Here is a 24,755-nt window from a genome sequence, read left to right as displayed (position 1 = left end):
GCTGCAGAGCTGAAGCAGGACGTGTATTGTTGGGAGTAAACTGAGGTGAATAACATCACTTCATTACAAACACAGCTCCTGGAGTGATCTGCAAATCACTAATCGATGATATCTGTTACCACAGTGGGACCAGTCAGTGCCACGTCCCGTCAGGAGTCTGTCATGTGGTCAGGTGTCTTTGCAGCTGATCTGCTCGTGTCTTTCTGTTTGTCCTTCTAGTTGCAGCAGAAAAAAACACCTGTGCTGATGTCACGCTGTGCTTAAAATGACCCTACTTCATAGAGTAAAACAGACAAAATTAAAGCAGTTAAAATCCCAGAGGTCATTTTAAGCAGGTTTCCAGAAGTGATTTCTAAGATGAGACTGAGTTCGGGGCCCTGATCTCAGGCAGGTCACTCCAAAGTCATAGAGCTCTGACTGTAAGTGCTCGATCGCCTTTGTGAATTAATCTTGATGTCGGAACAAGAAAAGATTCAGATTTCAGTTAAAGTAATAAACCATGTGTTTAACCACCAATAACCCTTCTGTTACTGTCATACTGTGAAACTGTGATATCTTCTGAGGTGATTATCGAACTGTGAAAATCTCATACTGTTGTAAAGGCCCTGACACACCAAGCCGACAGTCGGCTGTCGACCAAAGTCGGGCCGTTGGTGAGCGTCTGTCGGCCTAGTTTTTGCGGTGTGTCCCGCACCGTCGACACTTCGGCGTCGGCAGCTTTTCGGACAATTGTCGGTGAGAGAGATCACTCTGATTGGCTGTTCAGGTTTTATTTCCTCACCCCTGTAGCGAGTGAATCTGCCTGTAGTGAAACCGGGGCTAACCGGTGCTTCCTCCTCAGGCTCCACTTCACTCAGCTGCCTGACAGACCCGCTGCTTCTTCACACTTTAACCTGAAAGCCTCCGCTAGCCTCCCAGCTAGTCCCGGCTCTCCGTTTGGATCCAACCGGAGCACCGAGACCTGGTTTGTTATTCAGGTTAAAGTGGGAAGAAGCAGCGGGTTTATCGGGCAGCTGAGTGAAGTGGAGCCTGCGGAGGAAACACCGGGACCGTCTGGATGTAGTCCGTGGAGGTGCTGCGGTGCTCGGCTGCACAGATAGGAAACCCCTCGGCTGACAGGATGTACCACTCTCTCACTACGCTGTCCCCCACGCAGGTGAGTACGTGCTACTTGGCCGTCGGATGTAGTCCGTGTAGCGTGTTCAAATGCAACTGACACAGGGCGACGTGAGGCGACGTAGACGACGCAACAGTTGGGTTTCGTCACCTCTAGTTCTTTGATGTCGGTTTGGTGTGTCCGCACCTTAACCCTACTTGGTACCCCGGTATATTGGTATTATCCAGTTGGGAGGTAAGTACATCCTCCCAGTCGTAGTCATTTGTAGTGTTGCTAGACTGGATTTTAGAGTTCAGAATAAAGACCACAAACTAAGCTGACCACAGAGCTGAATCATCACCTGTCTCTTTTTCAGTTGTTGGTCGGAAACTGTGGAACAGCCTGCCACAAACACTTAGATCCTCACCCTCTTTAAATATTTTGAAAGCCGGGCTAAAAACCCATCTCTCTGCCTTAGCTTTTGGTGGTGCATCATGAGAACATATATTGTTTGATATTCATCTTTTTCAATGAATTTGCTCAAGGCGAACTCTGCTGTCTTGGTTGATTATTTTTCTTGTTGTGCATAATTGTATCCATTGAAAAGCACTTTGGTCAACGATTGTTGTTTTTAAATGTGCTCTATAAATACTTGACTTGATTTGACTTGACTAATGCCCGGGACACACCGTGTCTCTCGCTGCCTGGAAAAAACGAGGTCGGGTGCTGGGTGCTTCTCTTGTGCCTCCTCTGTACCAACCTTAAGAGCATTATTCACAATGAAACTATGGGAAGGGTTAATCTGACAAATATTTAGGTACTTTTTTGATGAATATCTTAAATTTGATGTAAACACTGCAGATGTTGTGAAGCGAGGGCAACAGTTAAATCACCTTCTCGGTGAACTAAATTCCTTATCCGTCAGTCTCGTCATCCTCTGACGTCTCTGTCAGTCTGTTATTGAGAGCCTCCTGTGATCTTCAGTTATCTGCTGGTTTCACAGCCTCATATTCAAACACAAAAACAGTCTGAATGGCATCGATAAAATCTGCTCTGAGATCACAGCAGTGACACAGCAGGACTCGACCTGTTTTTGCAGTCAACAAATCCAAATCCAGAACGCCTCGAGTTTTTTAGCTTCTTCTGGACATCCTGTTCTTGCAGGTGAATTTTCTCTGTCCCTGTAAGGACGTTATTATTATTATTATTATTTGTTGAATTCTTTATTTCACTGAACTCCTTGGCATATTTTTGATTTTTATTTCTTACTCATCTCTTTGTGTGTCTGCAGGTTACTGTGTGTTGTAGTGTGTGTGTGCAAGGCAAGCTGTTCATACAAAATGCCCCTGGTGGGATTAATGATGTCTGAATCTGAAGAGCGTTGAGGCAGGCTGCGTCTGAAGTTGCTAAGCAACCATAACAACCACTGTATCATATCCCACTTACCAGATATCCTGAGTGCAGAGCTGATCTTCCTCCAGGCGCTGTTTTAAAGTGCGTATTCAGCCTTAAATATTGACATTTGACAGAATTGACATATAAGCCAGTTTCCTGTCTGTGAAGGTAAATTGAAAACCAAATTTTGGCCTCTAACTAAAAAAAAACCTCCCCAGAATTCATGTTTGTCCACATTGGATGAAAGTGTGTGTTCAAAATGACTTGCATTTTCTAAAAGTCTTTTCTAAGAGCGTGCAACCTGCTGTTAATCCAGTACGATGTGGATGTTTTGTGTTCTGCTTCCAGGAACTAAAATTACAGCCCAGATTTTAACACGCTACATTTCACTCTAACCAGGTCGTTTTCTGAGACTAACCCAAAAAAGCACAGTTACGGTTTCTTAATTAAATATTTTGGGCAGTTTTAGCATTTAGACTGCAACTAATCATCTATAATTTTGAAGCATTCAGGGTGAAATGATAGCTGTAAAACCAGTGATGTAATTAGTACAGCAGGGTTTCCACAGACAGGAGTGACACTCAGCTCAGAGCTGGGGATGAGTCTGCAGCGACATTTTGTTTTTTTAAATGATGTTTTTTTATTACAATTTAGAATTTCTTTTGGCCTCCACATAGAAATAAGAACATCATGTATTAATCTATAAATTCATGTAAATAAAGTCACAGCCTCTCACAGAAAATGGCAGATACTTTAATAGTACAACGCAAAACATTACAACATACAAAGTAATTTAACACAACTTAGACACTCTTGCAGTTGCAAAGCTGCAGACTGAATCTACAGCTTATAACACCAGCCCTTTTAACAACACATTATGTTTAGCAATCAACAACAAAACAAGGATAACTGCCAATTAAACAGAATTACAAGTGAATCAATACTTTTACTTCCTTTTTTCCTTCCCACCCCCTCCGGCCCTACCTTTTAAAGTCCATGAAGATACAGGTTGAACACACCATGACACTGCTTCCATATTAAAAACAAAGCACAGTAGAAAAAAGGGGAATAATTAAATAAAAGAAAGGAAGGGAAAAGTAACAGTGCATGAGACTGAATAGTAATATTGTACATTACATAATGTTCCTCTCCTATTCATCAGGAGGGTGTTTGAAGGCTGTTAAACTATCAAGCATTGCCAACAGTCTTGAGAGCCCCTCAGTTCATCTCTGTTGGTCGTCCTAGACGCCCTCCCATTGTCTGAGCGCAGTTGTATGAACTCTTTTATTGGAGGAGCAGCCAGATCAGGATGAGGAGGATGAGATAGCGGCGCAGGTTTTTGACGTTGTCAGCTTCCCAGAACTATAGCCCTTTTTAAACAGGAATTGTGCAAATTTGCAGGAAAGCCCAATCAGTCTTCTTTCAGCATTGGCAGTATAAAAACAAAATCGGGGAGTGCGGCAAAATGCCGCCTGCCTATTTTTGTTTATACAGAATGCGCCTTTTTCGGGGCAATGGGGGGCGTGAGCAAGTAACAAAACTTGTAGCTCAGCGTGTGACGTAAACAGTGACGTGGGAGGACAAGGAGGGCGCGCAATTCCTTGTCTCCCCAGTTGCTCATCTTTACAGTGTCTGTCAGGTTTGTGTTTCCCTCTTGCTACTAGCTGCTCGCTAATTCCTGCTATCAGCTGTTTCCTGTTTATCCACCGCCAGTGGCTCGCACGTGCGGCGTCATCAACAGCTCCTCCCACAAGTCATCAACAGCCCCTCTCATTGCGGAAGGCCACCTCGGGCTTTTTAAACCAAAATGACTACCCTACGAGGCGGAAAATTGGGCACCTCTGATCAACTTGCCAGTCGGGCTCTGTGTGTCTAAACGCTCGCAGCTTGCCGGCAAAACGGCCCAACATTCACCGAAAATCTGGCAGTGTAAAAGGGGCTAGTGTAGGGTGATAGACGGGACCCACATCAGGGTACAAACACCTGTGCAAAATTAGGATCAGATCGTCAGCAGAAAAAAACAACACACAGTCAATGTCCAGTTAGTCTGAAGTCATGAAAATAGAATATCCAACGTTGTAGCACAGTGACCTGACAGTACCCATGATGCTCGGACACTGGATGAGAGCGTTATCGCGAGTTAGTTTGATGAGGGGAAACATAAAGGCGTCCTTCTTGGGGACTGTGGTTATATATATGTTGCTCATGGCTAAGACGTCACCAGAAATCTGCCAACAGATCTCAGACAGCTGGTTGAACTATCCAAACTGTTTGACTGTAACATCTGTAGACCGGATTCAACTCTGGTTTACTCACTATGTTTTTATTTACTTGTCTTTTTACATGATATTCACTGCAGGTTATTTACTGCAAAGACTGAACATTTAATTAATAGGTCATTTAATGTTTGTTAAAATTGGAAAAGCCCAATACATTATTATTAAAAAAAACTCAATTGTTCAGATGCTTGACCTTATATCAAAGGTATTTAAATGTAATAGTTAGCGATAATGGTGATAACAAATGGTCTCTATGGAAACAGTCAACTTTTACTCTTTCAGTGCAGTAAATGCCGAAACGTCTCCTAGACTAAGGAATCCTTTTAAGAGATTCTGTGCAACACCTTTAAATAAATTCCCCAGGTAAGGTTAAGTGTCACACTTAAGGAGCAAACTTCAGGTGTTTTGTGGAATTCTGTGACGAGCTGATAGAGACATATACGCCGCTGTGTCGGCCCGTCCTGAGGTCCTCAGGAAGCCAAACTATGAGAGCACCGGGCTGCAGATCGCAGTGACATGTTTTAACTGCTACCAACTGTCAGGACTGTTGACAAGTCTCACCGTGCACGTGCACAGGCAGTTCAACTTGGGTGTGACGGCTCGTTCTCTCAGCTGCTTCAAATCCAAATAAACCCAGCGAGCTCCAACATACTTGGGAATGCTCCCTGTTACTACACAGGAGAAGGTGTGTGTCAACAAACTGTGAGTAATGGAAAGAGAGCTTATCTTGGAGTCCAGAGATTTCAGTGTGCAGTTTGAGCCATAATGCTCGAGCCCAGATTGCACAGTGCCTCCAACAGGATTGCTTAAAGAACGAGGGGTCCGCTTGTTTAATCGGTTTAAGACCTGAGCTTATCTCAACAGAGGCCGTCCTGTTCTTTCAAACTTCCACAGAAGCAACAAAAGCTCAAAACATGTGCTTTCAACATGCATTAGAGTCTATAGTGTGTGTTTACCTCTGCACAGAGAGGGCGAGACACAGCACAGCTCCCTGCGACCGTGCACTGACTCTGCTGTCGTGGGCTTACTGACACAGCAGCACAAGACGTCACAGCAGTTTGTCTTCACTGAGGGAAGGGCTCAGGTGGAACTGAGGACTCGTTAAACCTGCCTGCTGGGGCGATTACTGCAACACAACAAACATACAGCAGCAGCCATCATTTATTGTCAAGGCGCTGACACATGAATAGCGCCGATCAAAGTGAGAGGGCGGGACTTGGACTGTGTTTCTATCTGCTCTAACTACTCTGTGTGCTGCAGTTTGGCTGCTGCTGCCGAGCTCATTAACCATTCAACAACATGACGCAGCCCAGAAAATCTAAAGACGCATCGCATCATGAAGACTCAGCCTCTGTCTTTGTCTTCTCGCCCTGTGAGGATTTGGATGCTCAGCTGAAGGGCAAAACATAATGGAATTAAATCAATCCCTAAACCTCTTAAAGCTTAAGTTACAGGCCTACTTTAATGTAATGACATGGAGACATGCATCAACTGGTGTCAGTAAGTCTAAGCCCCAGGTTACAGCTCACGAGCCAACTGGAGGGACGTGGTTAACGGTGGTAGAAAAGCTTGTTAAAATGAGCTGCACGATTAGAGCAGATATCTGCTGTTAGCTTAATGAGCGGGCCGTAACTCAGAGGACAAGAGACGGCAGCTGACGAGAGCTGTGGGGGTTTACAGAGCAAACAGAGAGGGGCCTCTCAGCTAAGGAGACAAGAGGGAGCAGAGGAACTGGAAGAACATGAGGAGAGAATCCAACGGTCCAGTACAGCCCAAATATAACTATATGTAGTCTTAAATCAAAGACAGTGCACCATGGACCATGATCTAGGTTTTATTCAGGATTTATATCTGATGTTATTTCTCCAGTGAGCAGGACACTGATGTGAGCAGAAACAGGGGCAGTAATGTGGGCGGGGCCTGTGCAGGACTGGCAGAGGACCAGTGGCAGCTCGGATACGGGGCGTTCAGATGTGTGTTGGTTACCCATGGCATCACCACGCAAACACAAAAGCCCCAATGGGCCTAAAGCCTCCACAGACCTCTAGCTTTGTTCGCTTCCACTGAGCCGAGCCAGTCTGTCAGGAGTGAGCCGCTGACCCGTGTGTGTGTGTGTGTGTGTGTGTGTGTGTGTGTGTGTGTGTGTGAGAGAGAGACCATGGCAACAGTAACTACGGTGTGTGACCATGGCAACAGTAAACATGGTGTGTGTGACCATGGCAACAGTAACCATGGTGTGTGTGTGACCATGGCAACAGTAACTATGGTGTGTGTGTGTGTGTGTGTGTGTGTGTGTGTGTGTGTGTGTGTGTGTGTGTGACCATGGCAACAGTAACCATGGTGTGTGTGTGTGTGTGTGAGAGAGAGAGAGAGAGAGAGAGAGAGAGAGAGAGAGAGAGAGAGAGAGAGACCATGGCAACAGTAACCATGGTGTGTGTGTGTGTGTGTGTGTGTGTGTGTGTGACCATGGCAACAGTAACTTCGGTGTGTGTGATCATGGCAACAGTAACTATGGGGTGTGTGACCATAACAACAGTAACTACAGTGTGTGACCATGGCAACAGTAACTATGGTGTGTGTGTAACTGTGTGTGTGTGTATGTGTGTGTGACCCTGGCAACAGTAACCATGGTGTGTGTGTGTGTGAGACCATGGCAACAGTAACCATGGTGTGTGTGAGAGAGAGAGAGAGAGAGAGAAAGACCATGGCAACAGTAACTACGGTGTGTGTGATCATGGCAAGAGTAACTATGGGGTGTGTGACCATAACAACAGTAACTACAGTGTGTGACCATGGCAACAGTAACTATGGTGTGTGTGTAACTGTGTGTGTGTGTATGTGTGTGTGACCATGGCAACAGTAACAATGGTGTGTGTGACCATAGCAACAGTAACTACAGTGTGTGACTGTGGCAACAGTAACTATGGTGTGTGTGTGTGTTTTATCTGTTTCCTCCCTTCCTAGTCTGCTGTAACACTTCAGCCCATGTGTGCAGTTACAGTTTTACATGTTCGCACTGAGAGCTTCTTTAAGATAAAGACTTTGTGTTAAACACCTGCTGATGGTAAAGGAGGGTGTGTACTCTGTATAACATTCGAAAGAAACATATAATGGAGGAGTGAATCACCAGTTTCACCATGATACAATGTAGTAATAATAATGATGTATTCACCAATCGCTGCCTTTTTCTCTTCTGTGTGATTATAAAATAATTATCTTTGGATTTTTGACTGTTAGTTGGACAAAACAAGCAAACCAAAGACGTCACCTCGACTCTGGAAACTTGTAAAAGGATATTTGTCACTATTTTGTGACCTTTTACAGACGAGACAAAGACTGAGCTCAGCTAACGGCTGCACAGAGAACAGTTTATATCAGCTGGAGGCCTGATCACAGGTGCAGAGAGAAAACACACGTCCTTCACCAACCCCATAAAATCATGTTGTCTGTCAGCCCGAGTGCACTCCTCATAGGACCATAAAAACCATCTGATGTGAGGTCAGTTTATCTTCTACAGTAACGAGCGGAGTCTATTCAGAGCCGACCTCTGCAGAGCTCCAAACACACACTCCTCCTTCAGCCAGTGCTGCGGGCAAAGTAGGTGTTATTCATAGCTTCCGTCTGGGTAACTTGGCCAACACTTTAACACTTTGGCTAACACTTAAAAGATGCACGGCATGTGTGGAGCAGTAATAAAGCGCGATGCAGCGAGTGAGCTCCCCCTCAGGCCGTTTCTCCAATAAAAGAATGTGGATCAGAGCGGATGCAAATACCCGACACACACACAACACACACACAGACAAAGCAACAGAGAACCATCCAGACTCCCTGAGGCCAGCGCAGAAAACTGTAACACAAGAAGATCCACTATTATTGACAAGATAGTCGGGCTGCACCTGGAGCAGTTTTCAGAGTTGAATTTAGCAGTTTGGACTAATGTTTGAGACGTTTGGAATTTTCAGCCAACATGAAACAACCATGAACTCTGATCCTGCTGCTTCTTATTTCTTTCTTTCTTTCTTTTTTTTTTTTTTTTTTTAAACATTGAAACCGATGCCCTTCAATAACCTCCCTGTACCCAGAATTCTTTCTTTTTACCACCTGCAGTTTAGGGCTGCAGGTTATTTTCATTATCAGTTCATCAGCCAATTATTTTCTGTAATTAATAATTTAATTGGTGAGAAAACTGTGCAGTTCCTCAATTTCCTGAAGCCAAAAAGTGGCGACTTTAAATTACTTTCTTTGCCTTTCCTACAGAACAAAACCCAGAGATTTTTATATGAAATCACACGAGACAAAGAAAAGCAGCAAATCCTCACATTTAAAATCTAAAACCTGAGAATGTTCTGGATGTTTGTATAAAAAAATACGTCCATCTATGAACTGACCATCCAAAACGTTGCAGATTAAATCTGCACAGCAAATTATTTTTCAGGAAGTTAGTTAATATGTAACTGTAATATTTCACAATAAATGACATTATTATCACCTCACAGGCTTTTACTGTGATATTTAACCAAATTTAGAATTTTATTGTGAAATTCATGCAGGTAAATACAGTAATTTTACAGAAGTACTCTGCTAAGTCACAGTAATAATAATGATTATACAGAAACTCTATGGGAGCTTTCTGATAAATCCCACTGAGAACATGTCTGACCAATTATGTGGACACAGCTTTCACTTTGGTCGTACAGGGACTGGATGGCTTGTTGCAGCGACCCCAGTACCCCATATTCCCGCAGTACCCCCCACAAGACTCCCTGTAGGATGCGGTCGTAAGCCTTCTCAAAGAACAAAAAACACATGTAGACTGGATGGGCAAACTTGCTCGACCCCTCCAGAAGCCCTGCGAGGGTAAAGAGCTGCTCCACTGCTCCAGGACCGAGACCAGGACAGAATCCACATTGCTCCTCTTGAATCCGAGGTTTGACAATCAGTCAAGCCTCCTTTCCAGCACCGTGGAATAAATGTTCGCAGGGAGGCTGAGCAGTGTGATACCTTGATAGTTGGAACACATCCTTTGATCCCTTTTTTTAAAAAAAGTGTGGTTCTGTTGGCTCCATCATGACCTGGGGCGTTTTGCAGCCGAGTGTGAAGCTATCAGAATAAGAGTCAGCACCTCCAAATCTGAGGTCATGGTTCTCTGCTGGAGAACGGTGGATTGTTCCCTCTGGGTTGGGAGAGGGTTTCTGCCTCAAGAGAAGGAGGTCAAGTATCCAGGGGTCTTGTTCACAAGTGAGGGTAGAATGGAGCGTGAGATGGATCAGGAGCTTGGCGCGGCGTCTGCAGTGATGTGGGCGCTGCACCAGACCGACGTGGTGAAAAGGAAGATGAGCCAGAAGGTAAAGCTTTCGATTTACTGGTCCATCTACGTCCCAACCCTCACCTATGGTCATGAGCTCTGGGTAGTGACTGAAAGAATGAGATCACAGATACAAGCGTCTGAAATGTTCCTCTGTGGGGTGGCTGGGCTCAGCCTTAGAGATAGGGGGAGGACATCCTGAGGGAGCTCAGAGTAGAGCCGCTGCTCCTTCATGTTGAAAGGGGTCAGTTAGGTGGCTCAACACCTGATCAGGATCCTCCTGGACGCCTCCTGTTGGAGGTGTTTCAGCACGTCCAACTGGTAGGACAACCGGGGCAGACCAAGAACACACTGGAGGGATTACATATCTCATCTGGCCTGGGAATGCCTTGGGGTCCCCCAGGAGGAGCAGCTGCGGAATTGCTGTTGAAAATGGATGGATGAACCTTCATTAATATAGGCCTATATTTTATCTCCAAGTGCACGTCACACACTGAGCGAGCCGCCTGTTAATGACGCTGTGGGCTAATGGGCATGTAGCTACTTCCATGTTTCAGATGATACGTCATGTTTGTAGTCGACCAATGAAGATGAGTTTACATGTCACCTTGGGTTCGTCCTTCACCTTCTCAAAATGATCCCACACTTTGGATTTCCTGCCCGACATGTTATTAACTGGCCTGTGGAATAACCGCAGGTACCAGCCCTGGAAATTAACCTGACTCCTGTCTGACTGCTGGGCGTGGACACTTCCTGTGTCTGTCCTTTCAAATTAAAGTCACACATGGTCCAGTCATATCGGTTTGGATTTATTTTGACAAGGTGAAGCTCCTAATAGAGTTTCATGTTTGTTTGTTTTTTATTTCTGCGACTAAGCGACCAATGAAATCTTGCCGACAAATGACCTTAACGTTTGGTCGACTATTTGGAGCCAGCCCAAGAAGATTTGCTTTATGTTTTATTTCTGTAAACTAAATTCCTTTTGGTGTTTAGACTGTTGGTCAGACAAAACAAGTATTTTGAAGACATTTCTTGTGTCTCTGGGAAACTTTTTAAGACTAAATGATTGATTAAAAACAAATAAATCACATAAATCTTTTTATATGCTTCTCTCCTCAGTAGATGTTTTTTATAAAGTTTGGGACCTTTACTTAAAGAACATTGGACCTGCTCTGTCATCTTCCAAATTACAGGGGTTTCTGAAACAGCTTAGTTTCTGTACGTTTCCTGTAAATCAGTCTTGTTTGTCTGTGTGGCCTGTTTATTTGTTTGTTGTCGGAGGTGATGAAGGTCAGGGATGGATATCGTGCCCAGTGTTTTTTTATTATTTTTATCTGCTCAATTTATTTGTCATGTCTGAGCTGCTTTATTCTGTGTTGCATGTAAAAAAAAAAAAAAGAAATTCTTAAGAAAGAAAAATAATCTTTAGTTGCAGCCCTGCAAACATCCCAAACAAAGCTGGTTAAAGTTCTGTGTGAGGACTGCAGACGTCTCCACAGCAGAGAGTCTCTGCAGCAGGACTCTAATTATCAGATATTTAAATTATCTTTAGTAACGGACTTGAGTCACGGTGACAGGCGGCTCTGTAACACAGTAATTAGAGTGAAACCTTGATACATTTCCAGTGTTTAGCCGCCGTGACCTTCTTTCTAGACAGAAGGCTCCTAATTCAAGACGATGCTAAGCATAGCCTACACTTAAACTCAGCTCGTCCCCAAAATAGCCTCACGACCGGCCGCCGCATTGCTGGAGGACCTCAGTTATCTATATCACAACCTCTGAGGAGTCAGCACATTTCTGCCAGACGCATCTGCACTGACACACACAGAGCCTTCAACTGTGGAGCCACTCGCACACCACATGTGGACCTCCTCCTCCTCCTTCCCTTTCTCCTCCCCCCATTATGTAGCACTTGGGAAACAAGCTGGTCATGCAAAATAAATTGGATGTAATTACAGAGAGGCTTCATGTTCACCACACCCATGCAAATATGCTGTGCTGCTGCCTTTGTCTTCCTCCGCTGGCCTTTTTTTGTCATTTTCCTTCCTGCTGGCTCAGTTTCACTTTGACTCTGTTTGTGTGCTCAGCTCTCTTCTCTCAGATCTGTCCAGTTAAGGGGCTCAGCTGAAGCGGGCGAGGGTCTAAATGTGGACGTGGTGCCATTAATAGGAAGTGGATGAAACTTAACTTCTATCATCATGAAAGTGCCAGCAGAATGTCACAAATAGGCCTCAGACAGTCACAAATAGATGTGTTTGCATAGTGAGCTGCCACCTTGTTATTTCTGTCAGGAGGCTGTGTGTGCAGTTCACAGGGAGAGAGCTGGGCATCTTCATGAGTCAGTGTGTGTGTGTGTGTGTGTCCATTAAACGTGATATTAGAGGTTCTCTGTGGTATCTCCAGCATCACTGACCTAATTTAGGTGATGAATTTTTAAACTCTCTTCAAGCCAGTTTATTAAAAGTGTATAACTGACCTAATGGAGGCGCTGTGGTTAAAACTTTTTTGCTCAGCTGTAACATCTCACATGGACAATTAATCATTTCATGTATAAAAAATGGATAAAAAGAAAAGTGAGAAATGCTCTTTTCAGTTTCTAACATCCCGTTTATACGACAACGATTTCAGCTGAAAACGGTAAAGTTTAGTCGCGTTTTGGCCGATCGTTTATACGACAGCAGTGTTTTGGGTGCCTGAAAACGCAATGTTTTGAAAACGGGTTCCAGGGTGCAATTTTTTGGAAATGGCAGCATCTCCGTTGTCATGTAAACTTGCAATATGCAGTTCCTCTGAAAACGGAGACTTTTTGCACGTGCGCATTACGGTTCCAGTCACTAGCCATGCGTGAGAAAGTCGACCCTCACAACAGCAATGCCGAGCTCTGTTTGTGCTGCTCACCCTGTTGATTTGACGTGAAGTGTAGATCTGTTACTGTAGCAACTCCACCTCGTCGTCCATCCAGACAAAGTTATCTGTGCATGCTTTCGCCATTGTGTCTTCTTTGTTTTGGTTTGTAATCACCGCGTTGTAGAGGAAGGCCCATGGCGTCATGCTGTGGTGTTGCTTTGCAAATTTACACTGCCACCCATTGGCCTGGCGTGCATACTACAGCGTTTCCAGTAGATTTTGCGGCTCAGTGTGAACGGGGATTGTTTCAATAACGTCGTCATATAAACGCAGAAGTTTTTTAAAACACAAAGGACAGACTTTTCTGTTTTTAGAGAAAGCGTTGTCGTCTAAATAGGGCCTGAGAGTCCAGTGTGGTGTCTTGAAATTGCTTGTTTTGTTAAACAACTGTCAAAACTAAGAATGTTGGTTTGATTTTGTTTTGGACAGCCTGACACTTATCAACCAGCGAGTAACTAGGGGTGTAAATCACCAGTTTCATCACGATGCAATATTTGCTTACATTACAGTGTCTACCACATGTCTTGTGATCTGACTCTGCAGAAAATGGATTTATCGTGTTGGTCTTTTAAAATCCCTGTAAACATGTCAGCGTGAGTGAAATGGTCCTAAAGTGAATTTGTCACAGTGGGACTAACACACCCAGATAATGTGACTCCTGCATGTATACAGTCAATCAGACCCAAACTGGCCGAGGCACTCTGAGCATGCTCCACAGTTTCCGCCCCGGGCTTTGACCCAGAAGTCCAATAGCATTAAATGTGTAAGAGAAGAACAAGCCGGTAACAACGTGGAGAAATCTACATCCAGAGTTGTCACTTTTTGGACGGACCAAATGTACAGAGCTGTAAAGTTGTCCACCATGGTACCAGTTAGCTGCTAGCTAACCGTAGCTAACTTGTTTGTCCATTGTTTAGTCTGTGACGTAATAGGTCGATAGGAAAAAAGGTCCAATACTAACAAGCTGAAAGGGGGCATATCTCCACCTATTGTAGAGGAGTCACACATACTTGGGTCAATAAATGGATTCCCCTCCCGTGCTTGTATACTGGGACAAGGACAGCAGGCCAGTTAAATGGCCTCGTCCAGCTGGAACTGTAGCTCCACTTCACTGTGACTGGAAACACACTGACTGATGGTATCAAACAGACAATAAAACAGGATTTTCAGCAGTTGTCAATTTCCGTATCGACAAGGCGTCCTTGAGCACACAGTGAGGGAGCTTCTCTCCATGTCAGCTTGGGTTTCTTCCAGGTGCTCCAGCTTCCTCCCACAGTCCAAAGTTGAATGGTTGTCTGTCTTATGTGTCAGCCCTGTGATAGTCTGGTGACCGGCTGCTCCGAACTGACTCGGCTTTCTGCATCATTTCTGAAGGCGACATTTTTAGATCATGATCTGTGTGCAGCTACTAGAACAATACAACAGCTTCTTCACACACACACAGACACTGCTCACACCTTCCTTACAGTGAGGCTGCCAGACACCTTCCCGTGTGGCTCCTAAAAAGCAGGCGTGGATGAACCGTAGCTGAAGGCGCTGTATGTAAATGACCCGCTCCACCACCTGCGGGTGTCGTGTCGCAGCTGTCTGAATTTGCATATTCATGAGCTGCTGCTTCATTTGCATTGTGCTGCAGGTGTGAACACTCCACGTGAGTGGTGTCTTTATTAAACCTCTCAGTGTTGATTGGCCTCCGACCACCAAATAATGGCAGGAAATAAGATCTTATATGAGACAGAGATGCAAATGGTTAACTGACTTCCACTCGACCTCGGTGGCTGTGTTTACCTAACCTGTTATCTGCTATCTGGCTGCCTTGAAAGCTGCAGATGGCGGCTGGCTGATGTGTCCCTCACACACACACACACACACACACACACACACACACACAGTAAAGCACACACACTCTGTCCACAGTTTCAGGCCGAGCTTTTGTGTCTCTGTCCTGTGGTTGACACAGAGATGGGACTCCTGTGTCAACAGCACATGGTTGAATGACGCTGCAGTCCATGCTGACGCTGCTCTGAGGGCAGACAGCTGGAATTTCTGCGTCCAGACGTGCACCTGAACACATCACACTCTTACTATTTTCCTCTCTCTGTTTTTATGTGAAAAAATTGTGACATAATATTTATGTGTGTCTGGCCATGTGGTCTGTGATGACTGTTATAAGGTGTGAGACCATGAACGTAGCCTGAGACACTGGGCCCCTGGGCACAGATATACAAACGGGCCCCACCACCTCTCCTGCACAGCAGCAACACACACAGACTGTGTGCTGGTTTGTGTCTCTTTGAGGTAGTTTTGTGCCTTTGTGGTTGTTTTTTGTTGCTTTTTAGTCATTTTGTGTCTCCCTGTGGTTGTTACGTCTCTTTTTTGTCGTAGTTTGTGTCTCTTTGAGCTAATTTTATGTCTCTTAGTTCATTCGGTGTCTCTTTGTGGTCACCGTGAGTCTCTTCCTGTTCTGTATGTATTAATTTGAGTGGCATTTTGCAAGTGAAGGCCAGTGGGGCCCCCTGACACTTGGGTCCCCTGGACCTGTTCAGTAACCTATCCATGTTTTATAGACTGAACTCCTTCTACCTGTTGATATAACTGTGTAGGTGACACAGAGATGAAGCTCTGTGAAAGAGGCAGGGTTCATGATCAGCACCATTCAGTATCCAAATGCTGGTAAAATATGCAAACAGCTGGTAGATGTGCAGTTGGATAACAAACACAGTGTTAGTCTGTTGAGTAGCTGGTGAAATGTAGCCTGTTAGTTGGTGGACAAAAACATAATTTTGCATCCTGGAAACAGGTGTAAAATATTTGCAGCTATTCTGGTTTGAGCCTGTTATCTGTGTGAATATGTTGCTATTGTATGATTTCATTTGTGTTTTAACTGATGTGCAGGATGGTTCTTTGCTTATGGATTGCTTTTAACGTTTTAGTTCAAGCCAGAGTGCTGCACGGGTCCAGTTTTCAAGATCCGCCCCAACCCGACCCGGAGACGTACAACACCGCACCCGAACTGCAAACCCGCGCATCAGGCCAATTAGTACTGCAACCCGGTCCGACCCGTTGAAACACGACCCGCAGCCCGACCAGTAACCCGGATTTAAAGTAATCATTTTGGGTCATTTTGGCTGAATATTGAACAGCATATCGCCACAGGTCAGGCGCCAGTGAGTAAACAACGACCTGAATGAAGCAGCTCTCACAATAAAAACCTGACTTCAGCTCCATCATCAACCCTCTGTGTTCTTCTCCCATACCAGTGTAAAAGCACTCGTTTGTTACGATTAATGCTTTTAAACTTTTAATCTATGTAAAGGAACTTTACATGTGTAATAATAGACTTACTTTCTGTCCAGAGCGACGTTCAGCAGTTACGAGCCGTCACTTGTTTTTAGAATCCATCGTTTCAAAAGATCTGATGTCACTGCATACAAACTTCACTGCTAGTTTGGTAACAGTCTCTTGGTCTTGCTTTCTTGGTGCTTTAAGTTCACCTTTTTTTTTCGTGAAGAAGTGATCGATTGTTTTTGTGGCGGCGGCATTTCCAGAGCAGCTCGACTCCGACTCCGAGTGAATGAATTGTCGGCTAATTTGTACTCTCCGCTCTGTAACTTTGCTCTCATGTCCTCCGCCATTGTTGTTTTGCTGACCCGGAAATGATTGTGCGGAAAATGACCCGGAAATGGCGCGGTGCAAGCTGCGGTCACAGCCTTACAACCAGCTTACAACTTATGTTTTTATTTTATTTTATTTATTATTATTTTATATTCATTTTGATGTGTTTATCTAAAACCCGTGATCCAACCCGTATGTTATTTTTTCCACCCAGATCCGAACCCGGGAAATTAAAAAAAAAAAAAAAAAAAAAACACCCGCAAATCAGCTGTTTTTGTGGGTACCCAACCCAGTGCAGGACTCTGGTTCAAGCTCAGCATCAGTGGAAATGAGGCTCTCTGTTAATTGATTTCCTGAGTCTTAGATAAAGGTTTGAAATGAAATGTGTCAGGACAAATCAAAGGGTGACTGACTGAGGGCACATGCAGTTATTTTGTAGTTAAATTATATTCACGATACAGGAATTCTGGGTAAATTTCTAAGTATTTAGTTCTAGTATTTTAGCGAGTTTGAGAACTTTTCCGCTTCTGCAGTGGCATTTAACCCTTTGAAACCTGAGCAAATTGGCTTGATGAGCAACAAAAAAAAGAAATGACCCAAAAGAATTACAAGAAAATTAGTAAAAAAACAACAACAACAACAACAACAACAAGGAAATTACGAAATTTCTGTACCATAGATTTAAATATGTAATAATAATAATAATTAGAAATATTCCCTAGCTATTTTCTTTTACTGTTTTTTTTTTTTAATTCAAATCTGTTGGGGTTTTTTTTTTTTTGCAATTTATCAGACATTTATTACAAGTTGCTGATTGCCCTTTTTCCCATTACATGTTTTTTTAATCCAATTCAATTCAAATCAATGCCTTTATTGTCATTGCACACACAAAAACAGCAAAAGACAATAACAATATAGTGCAGTGTAATAAGAGCAGCAGCAGTATAGACTGACTTGCACATCTGGCCCAGCCAAGGAGCATACACAGTATTCACTATTGTACATTGAATTAATATGAATTCATTATCTTTTTTTGTTCAAAGGTTTACATACTTGTGAAAGGTGTCTGAAAGCAGCACAAGAAAAGTGATGTCTCTCCAGGTTTCAAAGGGTTAAACATTTATGTGACCCTAAAACCCATGTATCGATCACCATGAGTGACTCACACATTTAATATCTGATATATCAGGCTTTTAAAGCTGCAGTAATGTAAGACAGAAGAGGTTAAAGGGTCTGACCATGAACCTCAGCGTCAACTGTTCCCATTTAGCCGGGTACCTTTGTGACATGGTATTCACTCTCTCTGTCTTTACTCAGTTACTGTCATCTCTCAGCATGTGTGTGAAATGAATGAAATGTAATTTTTATTGTAAAATCCCAAAATGGAAAATTCTCTTAACATTAATGAAAGACGTAAAAAAAAAACTTGAATATACATTAACTTTTCAATCAAAATAAGTTAAGATCATCATCTCAAAATAATGAAAACAGCAGATTTTTGATACCAATAAATGAACGACACTAAATCCTACAGATTTACATTGACCCAAATTTGCTTTTGTTTTCTTTTTTTGGTAAAAAAAGAGCAAGCGAGAAATCCCACAGACTCCCTGCAGTGATGCTAACTGGCATGTGTTGCTCACCTTCTTCCCTGGGACGGGGAGGGGTAAAGTTATGGGAAGACAGGGCTGCTGCTTCTGACTCATGTGTCGTTGAGTCTGGTAAAAGGGGCAGGGACAACTGATTTAATATGAATATCTGTAGCGTTCTAGCGCAGCTGCTGACTGCTATTAGGCACCGTCACCGTCAGTGCGCTAAGGCAGGACCAAACCATTTCATGCAGATACAGGGGGGTGGTCAGTCAATGTGGATGTTTACTTTTTGGTCAGTGGGGATATTTAACTTTTACTGATAAAACAAGTAAAAACAAAGAGATCATTAATTTTATTACTATATTTGAAAAAAAATATTCTTAATGCTGATGGTTTAAATATTTCATATTAATTTGTACCTATTTTTGGGGCCCCTGTCAGTCAGGGGCCCTTGGAATCATCCTAACTTTTCTCCCCTATACGGCGCCACTGTCTGCAACATCAGCATCACTTTTGAGTATGAATCACCTGTCAGTGTCTTAACAGAGATGTCGACTGGTTTAATGCTAACGAGCTGTTGTTTTTAGACTCTGCTAAGATATTATATCTGTATCAGTGATGCCACATGGCTCTAAACAGTAAGAGTTTATTTGTTGGGCCAGATGATCCAAATTAAATTAAACACCTCTCATATTAGGTTCAACATATGTGTGTGTGTGTTTGGGTGAGTGTTTCCACTCCTGAAAAGGACGCATCATTCAGAGCTCACTCATGTGTCCACAAATAAAAGTGCATCTACTGAGCAGGAAAATGACGAGGCTTTAAACACATCGCTGCACCAGCAGTTTTCAGTTACAGTAACTGGATGGTGGTTGAAAAAAATCAATACAGTTTAGCACCGTGATGTTTTGTGTGGCAATATTCTATTAATACTCAGACACTAATTATAGATTTTTATGAATTATATTATCCCAATTTTGATTAAAATCACAGTCCTATTGTATCATGACTTAAGTATCTTGACTTTATCGTCTCGTGGGGCCTCAGGTGATTCTCACTTCTAAGTAATACTAATTTGAAATAAAAACTCTGAGGCCCGGTTCACAGCAGACATTTTTTGTCTCACACTTTGGGACATTTTATTCTTCAGTCAGTCAGATTTGTTGCGACAGGTGAGGAGGCAGGTGTGAACAGGTGACCGAAGACACTGGGTCGTGACCTCTTTCAGACAAACTGCAGAGAAACACTTAAACACTTCTTGAGTTTAAATTCAGGCTCCTTTTTAGTTGGACAGCCAGTATGGACACAATGCAAAAACAGAGGTTTTTGTTTTCAAGAAAATCGGTGTGGTTGTGACTCAGCAGGTAAATTCAATGTGTGCGTACAGCATGCTGCTGAGAGGAAGATCAGTTTTCCCTCTCCATGTCGACAGCTACAGATGATCCCTCGCTGACACCTCCTGTTTCCTAACCGTCCCTCCTCTGCTCCTCTCTGGTAATGATCGGGGTGGTCTGCTCTTTGACCTGCAGGAAGCAGTAAAGCCGTTATCGGCGTGCCACAGGGACTTGCCGCGGCCTCGTTTGTTTTTGAAAGCACATTTTCCGAAAGGCTTTGGAGCTCCAGGATCAGTGGGATATCCACGTATATCCAGAGCTTCATTAGAGGAAGATGGAGCAGTAAGCTGCAGCAGCAGCAGGGCAGCAGCAGCAGGGCAGCAGCAGCAGGGCAGCGCCAGCCTCCCTGAACCTCGTGCTGAGATTATAAAACACAGGCAGTGTGTCCTGGCACAGGTCTGGGTGTGTGTGGTTTTTAAAGGCTCTGACCTCGTGTGTGAAAATATGTGATGAATTTTCTCTCTGTAGTTACTGTTGCTCTGAAACACCCACGTCTGTGTAGACAAAAGCATTTATAAAATAAATATGACTCAGTTTAAAGTTTGGTTCAGTTACAGATCGCTGAGTTGAGTAATCAGGAGGTGGATAGTGGAGCTGATGGACCTGTGGTTATAACTTTGACAGTGTTGGATCCTCAGTCCTACAGGTCACATCTGAGTCTGTACAAACAAGTATTGAGGTTCGACACCCTTCTCTGCTCTTGCTCCAGCCCCCACAGAGCTGTATCTGAGGTCAAGTGCAGAGGTTATTACTTCTCCAGCTGTGAAGAACAACATAAAGGCTCTCATTAACAAGATTAATGCAATTATTATTATCATTTATAGAATAAATAAAATGTCAGAAAAATATTAATAAAATGTTATTGAAATGCCTGAAAAATGTGAGAAAAAATGTTGATAAAATATAATAAAATAAATAAATAAATAAATAAATAAAAATAAAAAATTAACTAAAATCTCTGAATGTTTTTTTAAAAAAAAAAAAGTCTGAAAAAAGGTTAGTAAAATGTCCAAAAAATGTTGTTAAAATGTTAGGATAAACTTTAATAAAGTTTAAAAAAAAATAAAGTTTTTCATAAAATGGCAGAAAAATCTAAACCAAAAAAAAAAAAAACGTCAGAAATGAAAGATAATAAAATGGCTGAAAAATTGTTGATAAAAATTCTGAAAAAATATTACTAAAACGGACGGATGAGCTTTTACCTGATGAAAGATGAAACTGTGAACTGATGATGTCAGATTTTAAAGTCTGTTTCTAAAATATCCTTTGGGTTGAAGTGATTAGAAAACAATCACAGACGTCTGAGTTTGTGTTTCTGGGACACAGAACGTCTCACCTCCCTCAGGCCTGTTGCTTTTAGACATCAGACAGTTTTAGAGGCAGATTTATTTTTCTCTCCTGTCTGAATTGTGTGTCTCATCTTCATTCTTCTTCATCCTCATTTGTCTTATTTCTAGTATTTGTTATTTGAAGATTGTTGTCATTTGTTTGATGATTTTATCTAGTTGATGCAGCACAGACATTGAAGAAGGTTTTAACACTCTCTTTTAATTCAGCTTTGGGCTGATTAATATTTCATGTCCTCTAAATGTAAGAGTTTTAACCCAGGCTGACGAGGCAGTTTTGTGCAGCTCAGGTCTGACTAAGACTTGAACAGAGGTAAAATTACCTCAGTGGTTAAAGAATAATTATATGATAAACCCTGTCTGATGTCGGTGCTTCAGTCTCGAGGATGGAGTCACAGAGAAAACACAGAGCCTAATTCACCGATCGGGCTGCCAGTGTGTTAACCTCATCCTGACGTGTGTGACGGGCGGCAGGATGCTGATGCCCCTCCTCCTGGCATCTCTTAGTCGGCCAGACCGGCTTTATATCCTGCTGGGATCGGATTATGACTTTAATTCTCCGCTTCCATTACCGGTCACCATGGCAACCCCATCCTGTATGTCACGCAGAGCACGGAGTGTTTCAGCTGCGCAGACATAAAACATATTACTGGTGGATATTGAACGTCCACAGATATGACATTAAAGCTTTTACTGCGTGTGCCGCTGGTTTCTCCTGCAGCTCGTCTGTGGTCTGCTGCTCGCTTTAAAGTAGACGGTGCTCGCAGCTCTTTGTCTGGTGCTGTAGGTGGTCCTGTCTGGCTCAATGGGCAGAGCATGAAACCACTTCCAGCACAGAGTCTGATACTAAAAATGTACCTTCTCATTGTACAGCACGCCACTTTGAAAGCTTCCACTGAAACCTCAGAGGATCTTTGTGATGCATTTATCCTGCATTCCTCTGACTTCTCTGCAGTCGGACCGAATATTTCTGTCCAATTTATTTTTAATCGGGGAGTCAAATGTGAAGCCGGAGCCAAACTGCAGTCGACATTAAATTTGCTGCGAAAACCAGGACTTTATTCTAATACCAACTTCTGTACATTAATACCCTGCTCCTGTTCTGTGAGGCGTGTCGTTCCTCTCTAAACACACACACTTTAAGTCTTTCACGGTGTTGTGAAACTCAGATTTGTTTCCAGCTCCCACAGGTTCAAGTCGTTCTCTTTAAACCTGCAGAGAGAGACACACACACACACACACACACACACAAGCTGAGCTCTGTTGCACTAATCCTCAGACTGCAGAGGTGATTTCATGCATACACGTGTGACATACATCACCGCTGTCAGCACGCAGTGTCTCTATATGAGGACAGAACAGTGTGGTAGAATATAGTGCAGTTGAAGTATTATGGGAACGGTACTTTATTAGTTTGTGTGTAAGTGTTGTAGGAATGTTTATGACAAAGTTGTGATGAAATGCAATAAAAAAAATAATGAATTATAAAGTCAGACCTCACTGTAGTAGTCTGAGATATTTATTCTGTGAAATTAGACCTTGAAAATAAATATATTCTGTAACTTTTAGTACAAATGTTCAAATTCAGTGACGTTTATTGTTTTACAGTCAGTCAGTGTGTAATCTGATGGTTTTTATATCTGTTTGTGTGTTTGGTTTTGATCTCACTGTGACCTCCAGCGTGACCTGGGGCGGTTTGCAGCCAAGTGTATGTGAAGTGGTCGGGATGAGAGTCAGCACCTCCAAATCTGAGGTCATGGTTCTCTGGTGGATTGTTCCCTACTGTTTGGGAGAGAGTTAGAATGGAGCGTGAGATGGATCGGCTGTTTGGCGCAGCTTCTGCGATGATGTGGGCGCTGTGCTGGACTGTTGTAGTGAAGAGGGAGCTGAGACAGAAGGCAAAGCTTTCAATTTATGTACCACCTATGGGACATAGATTGTCTCCGCCGCACCTCTGGTCATGAGCTCTGGGTAGTGACTGAAAGGATGAGATCACAGATACAAGCAGCTGAAATGAGTTTCCTCTGTAGGGTATCTGGGCTCAGCCTTAGAGATAGAGGGAGGAGTCAGACATCCTGAGGGAGCTCGGAGTAGAGCCGCTGCTCCTTCATGTCGAAAGGGGTCGCCTCTGGGTTCTCCAGGAGGAGCTGAGAAGTGTTGCTGAGGAGGGAGACGTCTGGGGTGCTTTGCTTGCCCTGCTGCCCCTGGGACCCAGGATGAAAATGGATGGATGGATTATTATTGTTATAATATCAGTGGAATGAAATGTTCTCGAAATGAGAAAAATATTGTTAATCACAATTATTTCTGAGCAAATAAACCGTCCAACAAAAGTAGTTATTGTTTCAGGCCTTGATGCAGCAGATTTGGACCCATGATCTCTCCTGTGGTGTTTAAAACCCGTCTCTGAGGTTGTCTTACACACCTGAGTGAACTTGTATTGACAGATTCTCAAACTGTCTCTGAAGGCCCTGAGGACTGCTGTTTGACATTTTTAGGGAAGTGATTGACAGGAAGATGAAGACAAATGACAGCAAAGAGCTGCAGAGGTGATTTAACTACACGCTCCTGTAATTATAACTCACCTGACCAGTTCTGAATCATCCTGATGTTGTAAACTGAAAAGATTTAAACCCCGCCCTCTTGTCACATGATGTCTTGTTAAAAATGATTTTCTGACGTGTCGTACGGTGAGTGAAAGGTGAGAAAGGAAACAGGTGAAAGCTGAAGCCTTGGAGCAATCACCTCCCCTCTCCCTCCCGCCTCACTACGATTACACGTGGACGCCGACCTTCAGTGTCTGGCATTGTGCCGAGTGTGTGACAAAGACAGACACACTTTCTCTCTTATTACATTTTCTTTCTTCCGCACACTCTGTCTCCCTCTGTCCTTCACACAGGCTTAATTGTCTCCTCTGTGAAGGACAGCGAGACGTTTTGCTTAAAGTTGAGTTGGGAGCTCAGCGGCAGGTGACATCATCGAAGCAGCCGCATGCTGCCCTCAGCAGAATCTCTCACATAAAGATCGTCCTGTTTACTCTCCAGTCTGCAGCAGAGACCGCTGGGGCTGGAGATTCAGCTTTTGTGTGTGTGGCTTTGATTTTTGGCTGTGTGTGCATGAACAAAGGTTGCCCTGAATCGTTTCTCCTCCTCTATCGAAGCAGCAGCCAGGTTCTCTGCAGTACAGCGCTCTGTCTGCAGACAGTGATGAAGTCATGCACAAACTAAATCACTGTGAAAGAACTAGAGCTGCATCAGCTCGAGAATTCATTTCCCTGAAAATGTAATATTCAAATACCTAGTTTTTTTAATGCAATGTAATAAAAAGCAACAGAGAGACTTAAATTACAGAATAATCAAAGGCTTGACATAATGTAGTGTCAGAGGCACGACTTCTTTGTCTGTCCTTAGATAGAAATATCAAATATGCCACCAGATATGATGAGAATAAGAGTTTCTTTCTGAACTGCATTTATTTGGTTCCATCTCTCTGTTCCACATCAAAAATCTCATTTTGGGTGAGAGCTGTAGCTGCAGATGCAGCTGAAGGGAGTCCGGGGACTGCAGTCTCAAGACAGACACACACCTCTGTTTCCTTCACTCCTCCCTCCATGATTTATTGAATGCAGAGAGGAGGAGGTCTGGCTGGGGTTGGAGGGTTTGGGGAGGTGTGGTGGCGGGATTGGGTGTGATCCAGTGTTTACAGCTGAACACCAGCAGCTCAGAAATGAGCTGTGAATTTTAGTGCAGACAAAACAAAGCATTTAGAACTGCTGTGCTTTAAATGGTTTTTAGAGACGGACTTGAATCCAAACTGTTTGTATTGA

At 43.4% G+C, this 24,755-nt stretch overlaps 1 protein-coding gene across 8 annotated transcripts in view; it reads left to right on the top strand.

Moving 5' to 3' along the window:
* Positions 1 to 24,755, top strand: part of kif21a (kinesin family member 21A) — an 81,141-nt gene that overhangs the window by 1,757 nt on the left and 54,629 nt on the right. The gene's annotated exons all lie outside the window — the stretch shown is intronic.

The sequence above is a fragment of the Epinephelus fuscoguttatus genome, linkage group LG4 (assembly GCF_011397635.1).
Source record: "Epinephelus fuscoguttatus linkage group LG4, E.fuscoguttatus.final_Chr_v1".
Lineage (NCBI taxonomy): Eukaryota > Metazoa > Chordata > Actinopteri > Perciformes > Serranidae > Epinephelus > Epinephelus fuscoguttatus.
The sequence above is the reverse complement of the archived record's forward strand: the minus strand, read 5'-3'. Positions and strand labels throughout refer to the sequence as shown.